This window comes from Phaseolus vulgaris, chromosome 6 (genome assembly GCF_051622355.1).
Source record: "Phaseolus vulgaris cultivar YP4 chromosome 6, ASM5162235v1, whole genome shotgun sequence".
In the NCBI taxonomy this organism is placed as follows: Eukaryota; Viridiplantae; Streptophyta; class Magnoliopsida; order Fabales; family Fabaceae; genus Phaseolus; species Phaseolus vulgaris.
The window spans coordinates 13,854,872-13,876,790 of NC_143503.1; the positions used below are offsets into that span (position 1 = coordinate 13,854,872).

Consider the following 21,919-nt stretch of genomic DNA (forward strand, 5'->3'; position numbering starts at 1 on the left):
TATGGGATCTTTGCCTTAGATGGATTGGAATTCTCTACGTCCAACATAACGATGTTAGGAACCATTTTGAAAGTTTTATGTTGACCCAGGGCAGTAACGAACAAAATCAGATCTGGAAAGGGGTTTGGGCTACCATTATATGGTGCTTGTGGAATCATAGGAATTAAGTAGCTTTTAATCAAGGGGTTGTGGATGAGGAAGAAGTCCTTCAAAAGGCCCAGCTAAAGTCATGGTTATGGTTAAAACATAAGGGGAATAAATTTACCTACTCTTTTTCTGATTGGGTGTTGAACCCAATGATTTGTATCAGTAGCTATAAGTAGTATCTGTGCTGCTGTGGAATGTCTGAAGTTTGTTGGTTGGTGGCGGAACAGAGAAAGGAAGGGGGTTAGTTTTTTTGGTGAACCTACATGCTGTACAGAGGATGGCTGTGGAGTGGAGTGGATGTATGAGTGGTTGAATTTGGAGCAGGGATCTTGCTGGCAATATGAGTTGAGGTCTAAGAAGGTGCTAGTTTCGAGCTGAGACCGGTCAGATAAAATCTTGTCCACCTGTTCTCTGTTTGTCTCAGCTTTAGGTCCCTGTAGGTGCAAGTATATTCAGGTCACGGGTGTGAATATGCCGGAGTTGTGTGGAAGCACCTTAGGCGCTGCAGAAGCTAGTTTGCAAAAGAAAGGAATTAAAGTCCTCTCATGGCTAGGATGGGAATGGCGTGCCCATTGGAAGAAAGGCTGGTGTTGGGATTCTAATGTTGGCTGCAGTTCGTCAATGGAATATCAGTATGAGTCTGCTGTTGACTCTGATGAAGGTGTCTTTGGTAGATGATGGAAGTGAGAGTTCAAGGGGTACCCCTAATCCGCTTGGGATGCAGTTGTAGGAAGTGATCTGGGTGGCTGTCGAGCCGTGGGACTAATCCCGGGATGGTCAGGCTTTTTATGCTGGAGACACCTCGCATGGTTGAGTGTAAGTACTGATTGCTTGGACTGTATTCTATGGGGATGTCTTCAGCTATATACGAGATTTGGGTTTTCACTGACCAAGCATTACCAAAAGATCTCATCAAAAGAGGAATGGCAGTTAAGGATATCTCTGCCCCTCACGGCCTTCGCCTTGCGATAGAGGACTATCCTTATGTTGTTGTTGGACTTGAAATATGGAATGCTCTTAATATGTGGGTACGAGATTACGTCTCTCTGTATTATTCAGAAGATGATGCAGTTCAACAAGATACTGAATTGCAAACATGGTGGAAGGAAGTTGTGGAGAAGGGTCACGGTGACTTAAAAGCTGCACAATGGCCAAAACTGCAAACTTCTGAATAGCTGGTTGAAACTTGCACTACCATTATATGGATTGCTTCAGCTCTTCATGCTACTGTTAATTTTGGATAGTATCCTTATGGAGGTTACATTCTGAACCGTCCTACACAATTCCTTTTCATGTCTGTGGGTGTATAATCTGAAGTTATGCAGATTTGAAGTGTTTTACCTATGCTGGTTGGTTTTCTTTTGGTTTAAAGCTTTGTCTTTCATATAAAGATCTAGGCCTTTGTGTTTGTATTTATCTTACTACCTGGTATCTTTGTAGATGTTTTTGTATAAGGGTTGGGACACCCCTGAAGTGTCCCTTTAATTATTTTATTCATTGCTGATAAAAAAAAAAAACTTTATTATGGTAAATTTTGCAGGCCTACATGAAAAGAACAATTTTTTTTTATCAACAAAAAATTAATAGAATAAAATGAGATACTTAAGGGGTGTCTCAACCCTTATACATAACCACTCCTAGTTAAAGCAAACAACAATACATAACAGAGTTAAAAAGTTTAAATCACTTAATACTAGAGGGTTTAAACTAAAGAGGAATCCCAACCCAAGAAACTTGATCTGCACATAAACTAGCAGAAAAACAGACCATTGTAATTAGCTGCTGCTGGAAGGACGCAAAATAAGAAATCCCTCCCTTCCCTTTTCATCTTGACAGAGCTAGCTGCATCTTAAAGCATCATAAAATGGCAATGATAAGACCCCAGCCTCTACTGCTAGATAGATTACATGGCCTCTTACTTCTTCCTTCTTACTTCATGTCATAATCACTACTTTGATCCTGCTAAACTCTTGATTTCACCTTGGAACTACCTCAGCTGCCACCAAGTTTATCAAAACAGCAGCAACCACTGAGTGAACAAGACGCACCAGCACTTCAGCGCGTAGTGCCCTGCATCCCTGCAATTTGATTATGTTGTACCAAGGTAGTGTATATTGCTAATTTTGAGCTAACTTTGTCCAGAGGTAGGTTTAAATTTACTTGTGATTCAACCTCTCCACCAAACATTAAATAATCAATTATAGCCATAGATGCATAACCCACAGTGATTATGAAAAAACAAACAAGCAGGACGTTAGAGAACTGATGTTTATTTGTCAAAGAAATGCGGGAAACACAGGATGTGCACGGTAACAAAAGGCATACAAGCTAACAGTTGTGGGGAGACCATTCCAATTCACGAGAGTTCCTTTCTGCTGACAACCAACCCCATCAACTGTTGCAGTCCATATTTTTGAAAGGATGATGACAACAGAAGCAAAGACACCACTTGCAGATAAATAAGAGAGTATACTCAAGTTATCCAACCAAATTGTGGGCAAGAAGATGAGGGCAACCATTATCACAAAGAATTACATCCCACCAATTGCTAAGCCAGCCATTTGAACCTCCTCAATGGGGAACATGTTGCTCAGATTACCACCTTCAAGAATCAAGAATCCAATTTAAACTAATTAAAGTTTGGTGGACATGGATACTGACACTATTAGCCTTCCTGTCTTTCCAAATGCAAGTTCACCTATATTAGGGAAGTTCTAATGTTTGAGTTCTTGTCCATACATCGTTTAAACAGAAGGCCTGTGTAAAATGCAGCAGCGGCAATAGAAAACAGAAGAGCCAAGCTTAACCAACCTCCTGATGCAAGAGAATATGGAACTGAGAGAATTCCAACACAATGAATCCAATCCAATAAAATGATTCACTAATTTTTCATTTGCTCCACACAGAACACATGTTATGTTCTTCATCTTCATTCCTCTATTATGAAAGTTCTCCTATTGTCACTTCGTTTTTGATAACTTGCCATGGAAAGAAAATATTTGAAGGAAGTCTTTGATTTCTCAAAGTTTATAATAAACTTCCTTATCCTACCTTTACCATAATTGGTTAGCCACCTATATGTGGATTTAACCATATACATTTTTGTGTCATCTAATTTCTAAACCCATGCATCTTCTCTATCCTGATGCAATGTGCAACCTCCAGTTCCCGCATTAGTTCATTTAGCATTGGTTTCTTCCAAGCAAACCATTCTCTTCTACATACTAACCTCCCATTCTCAGGTACTACCATTCCAAAATCCTTGCTCTCTTAAGTTGGAGTCCTTAGAACTAGAATCAACATGGAGTGTAAGGAATCTTTTCCTTAAAGGGATACTGCCAGTCCATGCATATTTCCATAATCTTATATTATTTCATTTTCCTTTTTGCCGAACTATGTTCTTATCAAACCAATTCTCTAATTGTCCATGATCACTGATATGATTTCAATAGCAAAGTATAGATGATTCTTTGACATTTTATGGAATCAACTTGAGTTGGAGAATGAATAGGCACTTTTAATAGAAATGGATCAATGTTCTATGTTTCAAGAACTCACCAAAACTTGCACCAAACACCAACTCACATGGAAGACCCATTTCTTGCCAATTGAACCGATTAAATTGAACAAGAAAGTAAATGAATCGATTGAAACTCTTAAGAAAGCAATTGAATCGAACAAAACATGAAAAGAAGCTACTGATTCGAATTAAAACAATAAGAAATTGAAAGAACCGAACAAAAGTGCAAGAAAAGGAAGATGAACCAAATAAAAGAAACTATATTTGTTTTAGAGTTCATATGGACATGGAAATGGAAGAACTAAATGGAGAAGAGAGGAAACTTATGTGGATGAAGAACTTGGTTGATGAACACACCACTCGAAGTATGAATGCTCCAAGATAAGTGTGAATTGCCGCCACTTGAGGGAACCAAGGCTCTCAAGATGAGACTAGGAAGAGGAGAAGACAAGTTCTCACACACTCAATCACCAATTTGGGAGAGTTTTGCTACTATAATCGTCCAATCTGAATTTTACAAGAGCCCACACCTCTATTTATAGTGTGAGGGTGCTGAAAAATAGGTGGAAAAATTCAAATGAAACTTATTTGAAATTCCCACCAAAAACAAGTCACAAGGGAGGTGTGACCTTTTTCTACTATGACACCTCCTAAAAACTACACCTACACCTACTCTCCTAAGTCACATGGACAATGTGACTTTATTTTACACTTCTTTATTTAATATCCACACCTCCTACAACTATACAAGAGTAATTCAAATGATGCTCTTTTATTTAATGCTTGGACTTGCCCCTCATGGGATGGACTTGGGCTTTTTGGGCTTTGGCCTTCTTAGGCTTGGGCTTTGGGCTTGGGCCTCATCTTTTGAAAAGACTAATAAGAATAACTTTAAATGATTTGACCCCTGTCCATTCTTCCTATTAACAACATCTTTTTGATTCTCATCAATCACACACACTCTTAATGTCCCTCCACCAACTTGAGTTGTGTGAGCTTGATTTATTCTCGTTCAAGTTTCTCCAAATTCATATTTTGATATAAGGATATCTTTCCATGGTCCTAACTCCTTCATACCTCCACTTCCATTTTCTCAATATAATTATATTAAAAAACTTTAAATCCTTAACATTTACTCCCTCTTTCTTAGATTTACATAAATTTCCCCAGCTAGTCCATGCGTTTTTCTACCTTCCTTCCCCTTCTTACAAAATATCCATTTGTATTCTTCTTATTTGTGGCATCCTGTATATAGATATATAGTATGAGGGGGTAGCTGGCAGATGTAACCCTTCTTACAAATGAGATATGTTTTTATTTTTACCTTTTTTTTTATCAACAAAGAATAAATAAATTAAAATGAGGTACTTCAATCCTTATACAAAAAACGAAAACAAGTTTCCTTGCACCTAACTAGCTAAGGATCCACCAGACCTTACACGACATTACCCAAAATCACATACCAGAACAAGATACAGAATCCCCAAATACATCAACCCACCAGTGAAAGACACCCTCAAAATAGGCACAAAATCCAACTGATAAAGAAGATCTTTGCCAACAGTCTGACCTATGCCATAACTAATTGTCAAAGACAACAACCGATCCTGCGACAAGTGTAGGCTTAGCCTACAAGCACACAAAGAATTTCAGTTTGAAATATATTTTTATTGAAATAAATCGATTTTAAAAAGAAAACTAATTTTGTATTAAAATAAATCAATTTTAAATTACTCTACTTCTTTTTTTCTTATTGCATTTATCCTATATTTTACCTATTTCATTTTTTTGAATATAATTATAAAAGATAAAATTATTTTAGGAAGCAATCTAATATGAAGAAATGTTTTTCTTACTAAAAAACTTTTATTTATAACTTTTTCTTTATACTTTTTACTTGTCTTGAAAATTGAATATTGTTTTTAAAATGAGTAAGAAAAAATATTTTTTTAATAGGAACCAGCAAAAGAACATGAAAAATTATTTTCTAATACAAGGCCCACGATAATAAACTTGTAATTTTGTACAAAAATACAAAGGTAGAAATGTGATATCTATGGTTTTTGATTGAAGATATTTTGATTGAAATTGAACTAAAGTTACTTTAATTAACTAAGGTTGAGTTGGTAGATACCAAGACAAGCTTACCTTCACACTCTTCAAAATACCAAAAAAAACAGAAAACACGCTTTAAAAAATAGTAACTTGATGACAAACAGAAGTTGAGCTATATAAGGTTCCAAGAAACTTCTACTTTCTGATCATGTCAACCTAGAGAAGTTAAATCTTAAACAGTTTCAAACCTTCCTAAAACTAAAGAGATCATCTACATAACAGATGACTACAAACATTCCCAAAGAACAAGGACACACACTCAAACAAACTATGCTTAACACCCTGCTACTAAACCTAAAAACAACAGTGCCTAGGCTCCAAAAAGAACATCAAAAGCACTTTAACTGCAGCAAAAACAGCATCAAAACAACACCAAACCAGCACCAAAACTGCAGCATAAACCAACATTTATATAGCATAAAACCAGCTAAAAACAGTACCAAAACTGCAGCAGAAAATCAGCATTTGCACATCATAAAACTATCACCAAAAATGCAGCAGAAAACCAACATTTATACAACATAAAACCAGCAAAAAGCACTACCAAAACTGCCGTAGCAAACCAACATTTGACCTTTCCCCAGACATAATCATTGTTAACCGTGCAAAGCATTTCTTATCCTCAGAGGGAGGAACTAAGTTAGAAAGCAATAAAATATGAGAAACTATATGTAATTTTAATGGAAGAGTAATTTTGTCATTTGAACATAATTTTTATCATATCTTACCATTATTTGGTCCATGTTGAATACAGGAAAAGGTAACATAATTTAGTTATCTAATTATCTGAGGTGCACCAAATATTTGACTGGCTTAAGCTTATCATGCTTGGATTCTATCATATTCATATCGTAAGTTGTTTTTATCCCAGTATCATCCTATCATATCTTGAACACCAAACAAACCTTAACAACACTATACCACATGTAGATAATTAATAATCCACAAAAAATATGTAACAGGAGATCAACAAAAAGTTATCTTGGAGAACAAGGTATCCCATGCTTTAGCAGACACTCGTTTCATTGAGGTAACCTTTGAAACTGGGACTTTCCCATGTGAGCATTGGACAAACGAGTTGTCAAGAGGACTGCATATACCTTGCAAAGTAAGCCTCCTATAAAATACTAATACATCAATTAACCTGACTCTAATAATTGTTTGAAAGGAAAAGCACTAACACTGGAATAATGTTGTCAGCCCACTGGAGAAGCCATTCGCTAGAAATCCAATAAAATGGTTTTTCCAGTGGTTGAACGAGAGCTTCAGCTAAAACAGATTGAACCTCCTGTCTCCTTCCAGTAATAGGACCCAATTGCAACTCTTTCTTGTTATTGTACTTCTGACAAGCTTCATCATATGAGGCATTGAAATTTTGAATCTCATTACAAAGATGAGATGCAAGATAAGCACCATTTTGCAAAGCAACTTCCACACCCTCTCTTTCATCATGCTTAGCACCACAAATTACACTCCCAATTTCACCAACATTTTTTGTATGTTTAATATGGTACATCAACATGTACGCATCACTAGACAAAAATGTCTCCACAAGTGAAGATTTTGAATGAGAGGCATGCAAACCATTTCCATTACTGTCAGCTACTATCGCTTGAGAACAATTAGAATGAATTGCATCAGTCTTGATGGATTTAGAGGTAGAATTTGAAGACCCTTCGCAAAATGGATGACAACCCAAATTAGTAACATGCTCATCATCAAATTCCCACCATTGCCCAGTGTTTACATCATTAATATGAGCAATGTAATGACCACTATTAGCACCAGTTCCCTTGTGAATCAGTATAGCTGACAAGTCATACACCAAGTCGAACTGAGATAGCTCAGACATTCTATGCCGCATATCAAGTTCAGCAGGAAATGAGAAAGCAGAAGAAATTTTCTTCTTTGTTGTAGTCTGTCAACACAAATAATACACAAATACACTATCAGAACACAAATGAGTGGTAAAGAAAATCAAACATTGCAGCATATATAGGGAAACACCATTAAAAAACCACTATTTTAAGAAAGAAACATGACAAATCATGCTCCATTTCTTGAGAGATGAAGATGTGTTATGCTTCATCCGAATGTAAATGAACCTCTTGGCAATTTTGAACAACTATGAATGACCCTCCCAAGGATATATTTTTCTCTGAAAATATGCATGCGCCACTAAACTATTTTTATAATACCTTCAGCTTAAAAATTTCAGAAGATGAAATAAGCTTTGAACTATGAAGCAAAGACACCTCTCCTTCTTGAAGTGCCATATTGGCAAATGCATTTTCAACAGTTACTCCTCACTAGCACCTCCACTTTGAAGGACATCAAACTACTAATGTCTTCTCACCTCTCCTAGTAAAGCTCATTATCATAGGAAAAAAATAGTTGATTTAGAAAGGTGAATATACCTTTTCTTCTAAGTTATAATTTCATCTTATTGAGATTCTTTTATAAAGAGACAGTTCTTTCATTGCAAAATAATGAGTACTCACTAATATTCTTTTGAGGCTTACTATTAGAAAAAGATGAATATACAATGAGTAAGTATTGATTATATATATATATATATATATATATATATATATATATATATCCCCATGTATGTATATATAGAGAGAGAGAGATAGACTCAAATGAAATGAATAATGTACATAGAATCTAAAGTGATAATCAATACTTACTCATTGTATATATATATATATATATATATATATATATATATATATACATACATATACATATATATGCAGTGTCTCAGTGTCATTTTATAAATTAGCCTTTTCAATGTGTCTGTCAAAGTCTGTTTCGTAGGTTTTGAAAATAATCCTTTAGGCTTTGGAACATGATCAAATTAAAATGGAAAGAGTGTAGCTCATCAAGGGATGAGGATGTATGATAGAACAAGACAACCTTCTATTAAATATGTGTAATGAATTGTTTGCTAAGTCTCCTTGAAGGATCAAGTCGTTCATACATCCATCTTCGATCCATTTTTCTGCATAGAATATATGTATATAGTAGTGATGAATTTATTAGCCAATATAACACCGCTCTATGAGTAGTGATATATAAGAATTATCAAACAAAACTATCATACCATATCACAATGGTGTGAAATCAGTTTTGACTTGTAAAGTGATTTTCAACTCAAAATATTTGTGATCACAAAGTACCTACGAAGCTTAAAGGAAAGTTTTAGAACAGTTGTACTCTATGGAAGTGATTGTGATCATATTGCTCAATGACCACTTGTACTCTATAGAAGTGAGTGTTATCACATTGCTCTATGACTTGTTATATACTCTATGGAAGAGAATGTTGGAGTTTAAAGCCTCAAAGAGGAAACTATGGAATGACAGTATAAGAGTTAATGAAAAATGACAAAAAATTGATTAACAATTAGGCGAGTTTAATGATTAATGTAAACTAAGTACACTTTAGATTTTCTCAAATTATCAATTAAATTCTCAGCAGAAAAAAAATACCAGTTCAATAACACTGAAAGTCCCCTTTCCATGATCATTGACAAGGAAAACAGAACCCAAAAAGCAAGGCATCGTTGGTTGCTGGAACAGGAGTCACTCTCCATTGCACGAACAGAAACAAACCAGAAAACAAAATTAGGAACACATACATCATCATATTTACGAGTACTGATAGCACCTACTTACAATGGACAAATAAAGCTAAACGGAGGCCTGCACATGCAAGAAAAACAAAACAGACACAAACGTAAGACAATAAGAACTAAGAAAACTGAAACAGAAGGGTTACATTTAGTTGATCATAGCTAAATTTTGAAATAACTGGCAATGAAGAAAAGCAAAAGTGTTGGATTTACCATGAAAGGAGGGTGAATGAGTTGGTTAAGAGAGTGTAAAATGGTTCTTCCCAACCTATTGTTTGTTAATTTCAATCTCTATTCTTTTCTTCTTCAACCCAAATCCAACAAAGAAAGAACTTTATGGGGAAGCAACAACTTCCAACGTAGTTCAGAAGGCGAAGACCAAAAGTCAATTTAATCACTGCTCTTTTTTACCTTCTATCTCTCTTTGTTTCCACATAAACCAATGAAAAAAAAGGAAGGAAAAGACACGAAAAAATTAAACCTCTATCAACCCTTTTAATGTTGCAGAAATTTACTCCAAGAAAAAAGTGTATCATCATTATATAAATATTCCTAACTGCATACATTCGCCATCGCAGATTAAAAAAAAGACAAATGCATGCATAGGTCTGAATCAGTGAAGCACATATCCTAAGTGAGCACATATTTTAAATCTTCAATGTACTACTTTAAAATACATGTGGGCCCGGAGAAAGATTCCCTAGACTACTCCAGGTGTAGTGCACACAAAACATTTAAAAATTAATTAATAATTATAATAATAACAATAACGTCTTAATGGAACTTTTAAAAAAAGTGTCAACTTTTATTCTACATGTCACTTATTTTTCAATAAGTGACATGTAGAATTCAGGAAGCAACATGCAAAAATAGACAGAGAATAGAGGGAAGATGACAAAGAATAGGTTTGAAATCCGTGAAAGGTAGGTATTGAGATGTGTGTAGAAAGTAAGATTCCTCTTCTCTTGTAGTTTGTCTCATTGCTTAACTACAACCATGGAGTGGCTAGGTAGCAGCTACTACAAACCTAGAATACCAGCCCACATAGCTACCAAAAACTGTCCCACACAGCAACCAAAACCAGAACCCCAACTAGCAGCTACAAAACACCAAAAACAGGACAATATACACCCCATTACTCACCAGAATCATTATTGAGACCTACTGCAATTCACTACCCCTTACTGACTAACTTTGATCTTCCCCTTCAGTTCAAGGTCTGCTGCACATGTACAATATTCATGCTTTCGTAAAGAACATTTTAGTACTTAACATATAAATCTTATGCTTTTGAGATATGTGTTGTAGCATTACGTAAATCTGTGGAGATAAACTGAAAGCAAATGTATGAAAACATATAACTGATCAATTCAACCAATGTATGAAAATGATTTAATTGTGATGTATAGCGTAATTTTTATTTTACATAATCACCCAATTATGAAGTTAATCAAATTTAAACTAAAAAATAGTGAATAATAAAGAAAAAGTACCAAACTTAATTACTAGTTATGAAAAATTAAAAAGATTGATAACAAAGCTAATTACAGATGACTATTAGTGGCCTTACAACAAGTATATCAGGTAATTTGATAAATGTTTTATCTTCAAGACTATATTGCAGAGACAAACCTTGCTTGTTCTCCCACTATTAACAACTCACTAATTTTAACCTCATGAAACAGAACCACGAGAAAATGGCTATCTAATTTTTCAGAATAAAAAAGGAATCTAATTGTCTAGACTAACTTTTTTTATTTTTTTTATTTTCAGTAAATCATTTCCTAAAATCTTTTGTCCATTCTATTGATATCATAAATACTTTTCCAATATTCATTGAATAGATGTGCTGCTAATTTCCTTAAAGAAGGACCTTTGTAATTGTCAATTTGGTCCATAACAGGTAATGAAAAAAGGTTCGTAACTAAAAACTTTCTATATTCTGAAATCAAACAAATCTTTTATTTCACCTCCTCTCTTGATTTTAGCCTAGCTCAATGCTTTTTATAGACTTAACCATAAACTAAATGACCCCAGTGACTAAGTCTCTTTTTGAATAATTATACAATAATCTCTGATGGTGTCTTAGTATATCACCTAGGCAAAATGACGATACAACAACTTCAGTGAGAAAGGGTAAAGCATTAAGCCAGCGCTCAAACCACAATAGCGATGGACAGATGACAACCATTGCCACTCCATGAGGAGGAAGGTTAAACTGAATTCACCTTTGACTAAAAATGGCCAATAAGCATGCTGATTTAGGTATGGTAAAAGTGAAATATCTAAATAAAAAACACTTCCCTACAACAGTAGTAAAATCTCTTTCAAAACAAAATGGTCAATGAATGAATGTATAGTACACAAACCCTTTTTCTACTTTTGTGAATGTGCTTTGGGACAAAAACTCTGAATTGCCATGGTAGTTAGCTAGTGTCAATTCTTGAAACTTCGTGGAAACTGAAAAATGTTGGAGTGCAATCAAACTTTAGAAGGTATATTAAAATAGCAGAAATCATTTTCGAAAGGTATATTAAAATAGCAGAAATCATTTTCGAAAAATCATCTTAGGGTTACACAAATCAACATCATAATTGTAAGAAAAAAGCAAGTATATGGGAAACCTACATCAAGAACCTAGGGTTACTCATTAACGGCCGTCAAAGAAGAAGAAGGAATGGAGGAAGAAATGCGAAACTCACCGTTCACGGTCGCACGTTCACACGGTCTAAGCACGATCATGGTCAAAGAAGAAGAAGGAGTGGAGGATGAATGTTCACGGTCGCACGTTCACGGTCGAGCACGATCACAATCACGGAGTTTTGTGGAGTGGAGGAAGAAGAAGAAGAAGGAGTGGAGGAAGAAATGTTCGTTCAGCAATTTTGTGGGATCTGCTCATATTCGACTTCAACACCTTTCAACAACTAGAATTTTTGAAATAAATTAATTATAATTTTATTATTTTTAATTTTAAAATCATAGCGTGGGCTGAACCTTCAAAACGTTTAAGTAGCAGGGACTTAGCTTCAAAAGCATAGTGGGGACTTAGCTTCAAAGGCATAGCGTGGGCTAAACCTTCAAAAATTTAAAATTTTGTTATTATATTTTTTTTTTTAAGTTTGCATCCGTTTTGCGTGGGTTTGGTCGACGAAAAATGCATCCACATTTAGCCCCCACAAATGTGTGGAAACTAATTATTTTTTTCTTGTAGTGTGTATAATTTTCGTGTGTTTGACGGACACTATTTTTTTTTTCTTCATTTTGTGTAGGCTTAACCTACACAAATAGTGTGACCCACGCTTTCTATTGCAGCTAAATCTTATTATTCTTGTAGTGATCGCTTGAGCGAGTTTTATAACAAAGTTTTTTTTTATTTTTATTTTTGTGAAACTCTCTTGAGGAAGCAATACCTCGCTTAAGCAAGATGTCACTTAACCTACATCAAATTAGGTTAAATAGAGGGCGAGGTAGAACCCTAGAGGCTAGAGGGAGAAAAATCAGAGATAGAAAACCCTAGAGGAGGCAATCATCAAGGAGAAACACATTGAATCTAATTTTTTTGCTTTCCATGCTTGTGATGACCAATATGGGTGGCTAAGTTTTCCTTTGGGATTGAGAGTAATCTATTCAAAACTCTTATGTATTGAGGTGATAATTTTTTATAATATTTTGTTCTTGATTGTGATGGATATTATCATTTTATTCTTAAAGTTTGAATCTATATTCATGATTTTGATCCTTACATTTGACTAGAAAGTAATTTTAAGCATCTGACCTAAATGATAATGTTTAACATATTGAATGCTAGGAATAGATTTTAAATATTAATTTTTTTTATAAAATTTGTTCGTAATGATACAAAAAAATTTATAAATATGCGAGGAATCGATTTTTATGAGACAATCTTAATAATTATGTAGCTGATTGTTCCTCTTATATATTTCGCCACCATAGAGTTCCATCAAGCTAATCGAGTGATGGGATCGTTTGGCCCTCGACGATTCATTCGTACTGATCCATTGAACTTAGATCAATGGTAATTACTATAATTTAGTGATATTTCATGCAAAAAGATAGGCACTTATGGCCTTTAATTATTGATAAAGTTATAATTCAATCTTTACATTAGGAATTTAAACCTTTTTACATATTTTTAAATTACTAGATGAATAACAATTATTTATTCATAAGTTTGTGCTAATTTCATGAATCTAGGGGAAGATAAAGATAAAGGGCTAATGGAGGAATGGAAAAGTTAAAGACAAAAAGAAAAGACAAAGTTGGAGCATTAAAAACAAGCCCAAGAATTCGGACAGACTCGCCTAAACAAGATCACTCCAGAGGAAAATTTTCCCTCTAGGGCAAACTCGCCCAAGAGCTCATGCTCACTTGAGCGAGTTTGAGAACAAAGTTTGTTTTTTTTATTCTCGTTAAACTTGCTTGAGCAATAAATACTTCGCCTGAGCGAGATGTCACTTAACTTACATCAAAATAGGTTAAATAAAGGGCGTGAGGAAGAACTCTAAAGGCTAGAGGGAGGAAAATCAGAGATAGAAAATCCTATAGGAGACAGTCGTCAAGGAGAAACACCCTGGATCTTCTTTTCTTGCTTTCCATGCTTGTAATGGTCAATACGAGTGGCTAGGTTATCCCTTTTGGATTGGGAATAGTCTATTCAAAACTCTTATATATTGAGGTGATATTTCACTACAAAAAATCACTTTTAGCGACCACCAAATTTGGTCACTAAGCATATTCGCGACCAAAATAGTCACCAAATAAAGATAGAAGCAAAAACCCTAGTCTCAAAGAATTTAGCGACTGAAGGTAATAGCGACCACCATTTTTAGCCGCTAATGGGTTGAAATAATTAATTTAAACAATAAAATTGTGGTGGCTAATTCAATGGCTAAATATTTTTTTTTTAATTCCAATGATCGATCCTATTTCGGTTGCTAAACAACGTCTTTATAGATTTAGCCACCAAATCAATTTTGATGGCTATTTTTATATATATTATTAATACCTATTTAAAACAGTATTTTGACCTGTTTATTAAAAAAATCAAACCTGCTTATAAATACTAAAATTGAATCAAACTAAATAGAAAATGAACTCTTATACATAAATTAAGATAGAAAGTAAACATACTAATTAAAAATATTGTAAACAAGTTAAAAAAATCAAATTTATTATATAAGTGAACATACAACTAATATTGTTTTGTACTCAGTCACTAATTCGGTTGCGCATTTAACTATTTTATTTTCTTTAATACAGTCACTGATTTAGCGACCACGTTTGTTGCTACTTTTAGTTTCGATCGCAGTTTCGGTCCAAAACTAACTAAAATCATGAACAATTTATCAATCGTTATTTCGGTCGCAGATTTGATATTGAGAACAATTGGTGGTTATTTCAGTCGCAATTTGCGACGACTGTATTTCGGTCACTATATTCAGTGACTAAATTGTTATTTTCTTGTAGTGTTTATTTATAATATTTTGTTCTTAATTGAGATTGGTATTATCATTTTATTCTTAAAGTTTGAATTTTTATTCATGATTTTGATCCTTTAATTTGACTAGAAAGTACTTCTAAGCATCTTACCTAAATGATAATGCTTAACATATTTGAATACTAGGAATAAATTTGAAATGTAAATTCCTTTATACCATCTTACCTCAAAGTATAGGCATTCTCAATCTTTTTAAAAGAAAAATGTTTTTCAAACTAAGTGAAAAGCAACCGATTGTTTTGTCGAAACAGCCGATTGTTTTATACTTAGGTGTTTTTAGAAAAGGTTGAAAACTGTTTTTCAAATGGTTGAGTTGTTAAAACTATAACAACCAATTGATTCGTGGAAACAACCAATTTTTTTGTTTTGGTACCATAACAGAAAAACTGTTTTAAGCTTTGACTGAGCTTTAAATGTTTTAACTGATTACGCTTCAGTCCTTAATGATTTGACCAATCTTTTAAATGCAATAAACAGTTTGTTAAGATTTGATAACAAACATCTTTGAATATATTCAGTAAAAACAGATTTGGGGTTTTACAACAACAACAAGAACAGATTTGAGTTTTTCAAAGAGTTGAGATTGCTTAGAGATTGAGATTGATCAAATAGTGTGAGATAGTATTTCTGCTTGTATTGATTTCAGATTTGCTTCTGTAACAAGTATAGTCCTTGGATTCTGTTGAACAAGTTTCTTTGTGTGTTTACTGAGAAATGGTGTGTGTTCTTGAGGGGATCAAGATCAACATTCTTAGTGTTGATGTGTTGGCCAAGAGAAGTGTGTGTCTTGAGGGGATCAAGGTCACTTTCTTGGTTGTGTTGTAAGTGATCTAGGTTTGATTGCTAAGTGGAATTCCTCAGTGGTTTCTGAGAAGATTGGATGTAGCTTTGGGTTTAGAGTGAACCAATATAAACATCTGTGTGCTTTCTCTCTCCCTTAACTCTTTAAATTCAGTTTTGATATTTGTATACTGGTATAAACAACCGATTGTTTCTGTGAAACAACCGATTGTTTTTCAGGTGCTGTTGTTTTAGCTTTGTGATTTGGCAAACTGGATTCCTTATAATTGTTTCTTGAGATAATTTCATTCTTGACTTAAAAGGTTGCGAAAACCCTCTTTAAACCATTCACACCCCCCTCCCCCTCTAATTTAAAGTCATCCATTCTAACAATTATGTGGTTGTGTGTGGCTGGGGGCTCTGCCATCAATATATGCAATGGTACATTGAACACACTATTTGATACATATCACACCAATGTCCAAGATCTGACGATGATGTAAGTTCAGTTTCAAATACATTTAATAATATTTTTTTAGCTAACTCAATTAACATTTATTTTTTCAATAGTATGACACATTGTAGGAGACACAACTACCTCAACCACAACCTTCGTATCAACATGTTGGATCTTCTTCTAACATTCACCACCCTTCATGACAAGAAATGGGTTAATCTAGTTTTCAGCCACCTTCAATGTTTCCATACGTGGATCACCATCATCACTGCACAATTTTCATATCAATACGGTCCATACACATATCATATCTTTTCATCGCAACCACATCTTTTTTCACCCACATCAAATATGTTTGCAACTTCTACATTGACACTACTGTCTACATATAATCCAATATCATCCATGGATTGTTATACACCCAAAATACCTTCCCATCATGAAACTGAAGATGAAAAAAGTGAACATTAAGATAATAACAATAATGATGACAATGTCTAAGCTTAAATTAGTATATGAGTTAAGTCAGAAACTGGAAGTGCAGATGGCAATTGAACCCATCCTATGTATTGTCTGAACTCATCCTGGTTTTGACGGGGAATCCTTGCATTAATTGGGTACAGGTATGCGTGTATATATATATATTCTCATCCTCATTTTTGTCCTTGTTTTAAATTACTGAAACATCTTCCATTTATTAGGTAAAAACCTAAAAAATTTGTTTTTTTTTTTGTTTTTTTTATCGACAATAACAAATAAATAAATTAGAACCACTTCAGGGGTGGTTCAACCCTTATACACAGTACTCAACACCAATTACAGCTACAAACCACCAAAAACTAACTAAACAAAACCTTGCCCTTACTAAACCTATATAAACTTCAAGAAACTAACCTCATACACTCCATTGGTTCCAAACACCAATTAGAAAAGGAGAACGAAACTAACCGGGAATTTGTAGAGACTCAAGACCAAACTTTTACTTGTACCAACGCAAAAACTTCAGACCCATCAGCCACTCCTCTTTTCAAAATTATGTGATTGCTGTGACTCCAGATTTCACTAACCACCCTTACCCAGATTGTGTTCCAAACAATAAGAACCGACTCAGAAGGTAGATTCAACCTAAATTGATCAAAGTTAAACCTTGGCTCAATGTGAGACACAAACAGAACCCCAAGCCATCTGTAGCATAAACACCAAACTCGCCAAGCGAAACTGCAACCGAAGAACAAATGACTACAAGACTCTTCCTCCTTCCCGCACAATACAGACCTCGACCTTTCTATCTGCACCCCTCTTATACTTAGATTTACCCTAGTAGCAAGCTTGTTTTCCAACACCCTCCAAGCCATAAGCATTGTAGAAGGAACTGCCTTGCACCTCCATAACTTACTAAAACCGCGGCGAAGTATCCGCCTCATTGTCCTTCATGACAAGGTTGTAGGCAGAACTAACTATAAAAGTTTGGAGACCCCCATCCTTCCAAATCCAACTATCAACCTCTCCTGGGGCAACCCCAACCCCAAGCAGAAGCTGACTCAACTGATCCGCCATCGGTTTCTCCCATTCGAAGAACGACCTTCTCCAAGCTAGTTGCGAAACCCATCTTCCATTAGAGCAAGAACCAAACTCCAACAGTTTTGCGTCTTTGTTAGAACTAATAGAAAACAGTCTTGGATATACATTCTTCAACGCCTCACCCTTCAACCAACTATCCTTCCAGAAGTAAATATCCTTCCCTCACCTACTTTCCACTCGAAACTATCTTCGAAACTTCTCCCCCAACCCTCCGAAGACCATACCTCTTTCAAATCTTTCCACCAAAGAGAGCAACTTCTACCTTTACCTTCCTCTCCCAGAAATCTCCACCCACCATACTTAGAAATGAGAACTACCTAAAAATTTTGTATTAACTATTTTTTCGTCCTTAGTTTCGTAACTTATTTCTAGATCATACATTTGATCATTTTTACTATTTTATATAATTATTTGACTTTTATCTAATTATTATTTGATACTCATATTTGATATTTATACAATTGTAATTTCCTTCTTAACATTTGACATTGGAGAAAAGAAAATATGTATTCCTTTGACATTAAATACTTGATAATATCATGTTTCCTTTGCTATGATTTTTATTTTTATAAAATAATTATTTAATTAATATTTGAAATTGTAAAGGGCGAGTACAAGCACATGTACAATATACATGTTCCCGAGGATGAGACAAAAATTTTATAACCAAAAGATGTGAGAATAACGATGGAGATGAAGATTAATTTTTACTTTGATGATAGAGATGAGATAGTTAAACCTGTTGTCATCCCTAACTAGAAGGCCAACTTGTGACACTGACTCTCATAAAAATACTTTTTTTTACCTTACTACCTTAAGTATAATTATAAAAAATTAACTACCACTTCATTAAATTTATTTTTCTTTAGGTGTTAATCATTTTTATTTATTTTATACAATCTTATTATTTTTAAAATTTCAAGAATTACATTAAATAAAAATACTAATTTAAAATTAAATTCAATATAATTATTTAGTTTAAAAAAACATTATAAAAGCATATAAGTTTAAAACAAAAAAATTGTTAAATAAAAAAATTATTTATCAAGAATTAAAAAAATCTAAAAACATGCTTTATAGAATAAATTTAGAAAAATTAAAAATATCCAAAACCATAAATTGTATTAAACACTAGTGCTGAAATGCTAAACAAGGGCGGCTATTTTACATTTACAATGGCGGCTATAGAGACGCATTTGATCAACACGCATTCCTAAATCAACGAGATACGAATGCGGCTATATAGCCGCATTTGTAAATACTATTTATAAGGGTGGTTATTCCTAGTAGCCGTATTTGTATATGCTTCTGAATCAGGTGAGATGGTTTAAGGGTTTAGCATTTACAAGTGCAGTTATGGTAATAGTCGCATTCGTACATCCTGCGTTAGATTTATAAGTGCGACTATGGTAAATAGTTGCCCTTGTAAATAGTGGTTTTTTTTAGTGCAATCTGTTTAGTGCTAATTCCCATACAAAATAAATATGTTCAATTATATATACCTAGTCAGAAAAATACAGAAATTCAGATAAATTCAGAGAATCAAATATATATTGATCATCAAAATGTACATTACAAACACATCAAATTACATATCCCTACACTATTGATCAACTATCCTAGAGTTATAAAAATTTATGAAATATGTGGATCAAGAATGTCTCACATATGCTACGGCATCCGAAGTCATTGGTGCTTCATCCGTGAAGAACTGCATTTCAAAATAAGGTTGACATAAATTAGTTTTATAAGATATATATATATATATATATATATATATATATATATATATGTTCAAAAATTATAAAAATAATTTAACATATCATGTTACATTTTTTCAATCACTTTTAAGGCCTAGTCTTACAATGGTAATCATCCATTGCTTAACGTAATAGCCACATTCATAGCTTCCTGGTTGTTTAATACACGATAATTCAATAAAAAGTAAAAGTTAGTATATTGATAAACAATGAAAATAGAAAGAAAAAATTACAAACCTTTATTCTTAACTGGATCGACAATTTAGGATGTTATATCAACGTCATGAACTAGTTAATACAAAACCCCATTAGTAGATGGTTAATTAGTAACATACAAAGTTTAAGATTTGTGGGTATCTTCTTGTGTAGGGAACAAAACCACACAACAGTCTTATCAACCATTGATAAGACAAGTAACTACCAATGATGCCTATATCATCCATGAAAAGAGTTAGTAAATATTTAAAACATGAAATAGTAATAATTGACTACATATAATTAAACTTACTCATTAATATAAGGGCATAAATAAATTTGTTTTCCCTCTTTTTCCAAGGTGTTAATGATGTATGCTTGGGTCTCATATGCCTTTGGTCCAATGGGATTAGTATATGCAGGATCTAAGAATCTATACACATTTTCCTTCTCCTCAGTGAGACAAACTTCATGCAAAAACCTACAAGTTATTAGTTAAAGCATAATCAATAATAATTTAACATAAAGTAAATTGAAATATAGGTAAAGATACTTACATCATAAAAAAATTAATTATATTTATATTGAGCTCCTGATCCCCAGCTACAAATTCTAATAAATTTATGTTGTACATGAACAGTGGCAGTTCAGTGTTTATTTGAAAAAACGTATCATGCTAGGGAACTTCAAAAGGATTTTGTCCAATCTGTCTAGTAACTAGACCTAAGGAAGCTATGGGATCGTCAACTGGGAACATCATGTTTCTTTTCCGGACTTGGTTTCCGACGAGGTTTCTACAAAATAAAGAACATTTGTATTAAATTATATGTAATATATAAATATAAATATAAATTAATATAATGAAATGAAATTATTACATGAGATTGTGGCATAAATCGACTGAGGTGTCTGGGTTAGGCAACGAATGTCTGAAATGCATTGGCCACAGTGGTTACCTCATCAGAAGGTAGTGGAACACAAGCATCAGGTACTCGTACTTTTTCAACTGTTACCTTCGCCACATCAAGGGAGAGAGGAATGTTATGTAAGGTGGTGGCCTCTTCATAGACTTTTCCAAAGGCCACCACCTGAGGAAGCTTGTTGGCCGCTACCAGTAGCTCACATTCCCTCGTTTGCCCAATGATATCATCCCCTGATGTTGCACAACTCCCCTTTGTGCTCTTGAGAGTGGGACTAACAAGGGGTTCAATCGGCTCAACACAAAGTTGTTGCGATAGAAACTCTTGTCGCATTCTATCATTCTCCTTTCTCATCTCTACCCGCAGCCGATCAATCTCCTTTCTCATCTCATCCATTAATTCTTCACGTATATTAGTCTTCATTTGAGCTTCGCTCTCTTTGGGGGAGAATGACTATCATTGTGAAACTCCAAAATATAGTTTAATTCCAACCCGTTGTGCAGTTGCACGAACACGAGCACAGTGCTCGGGTCGTCTAATTGCTTCAACTAGGATATCGTGACGACCTTCAGGAACAAAATTACCTTGGGATTCCAAGGAATCCTCCAAGAGAAAAAAATCATATCCATTTTTAATATAATTAATACTTTGTAATAAATGAAAAAAAAAACTAAAATAACTTACAATTTTTTCGATGATAACCCCGGATTGCTCAGAACTTGGTGCACCCGACTTTTTAATTCGAGCCCTCTTCCATTTTACATGGCGAAAAGGTGGTGATGGAGGAGAAGTGACCCCTGTTTTCACATTCTCAGACGACGTCCCCTGTCTAGATTGCTCCTTATCCAGTGATTGCTCAAGTTTTCGATACCCCCGAACGAGAGAGTACGTGCGAGGTAACATTCTTCAAAGCTATCTTTTGAGCTTTCTTCCGATGATACTGTCATAATTGAAATAAACAAAGTGAATTAAATAAGAAAAACTTATTAATGTTATATAAATAAAAATAGTTAAGTTACTTCACTTACCATCTAAGCCTCATTTTCACGACTTTCTTTAAAAAGACGTCATGTCTCTTCATCAATATGTTTGTACTTTAAACATGGATTTTCGTCTTTAAGGTCGCCAAAAACATATCTCAAAGTCAGTCTTGACTTAAAGTGACAAAATTTAAGTCCGATATTGGATATAATCTTTGATCGAAGTGGTTCCACATTAGGAATTTCAAAGTTTGTCTAGAAAATAACATCACCAAATTAAAATTAATCAATGAATATTAAAAATCATTA

The 21,919-nt window shown here is 34.1% G+C and overlaps 1 pseudogene; it reads right to left on the minus strand.

Moving 5' to 3' along the window:
- Positions 1–2,202: 2,202 nt before the first annotated feature.
- LOC150027163 (amino acid transporter AVT1I pseudogene) lies at positions 2,203–2,992 on the minus strand (annotated as a pseudogene).
- Positions 2,993–21,919: the final 18,927 nt, after the last annotated feature.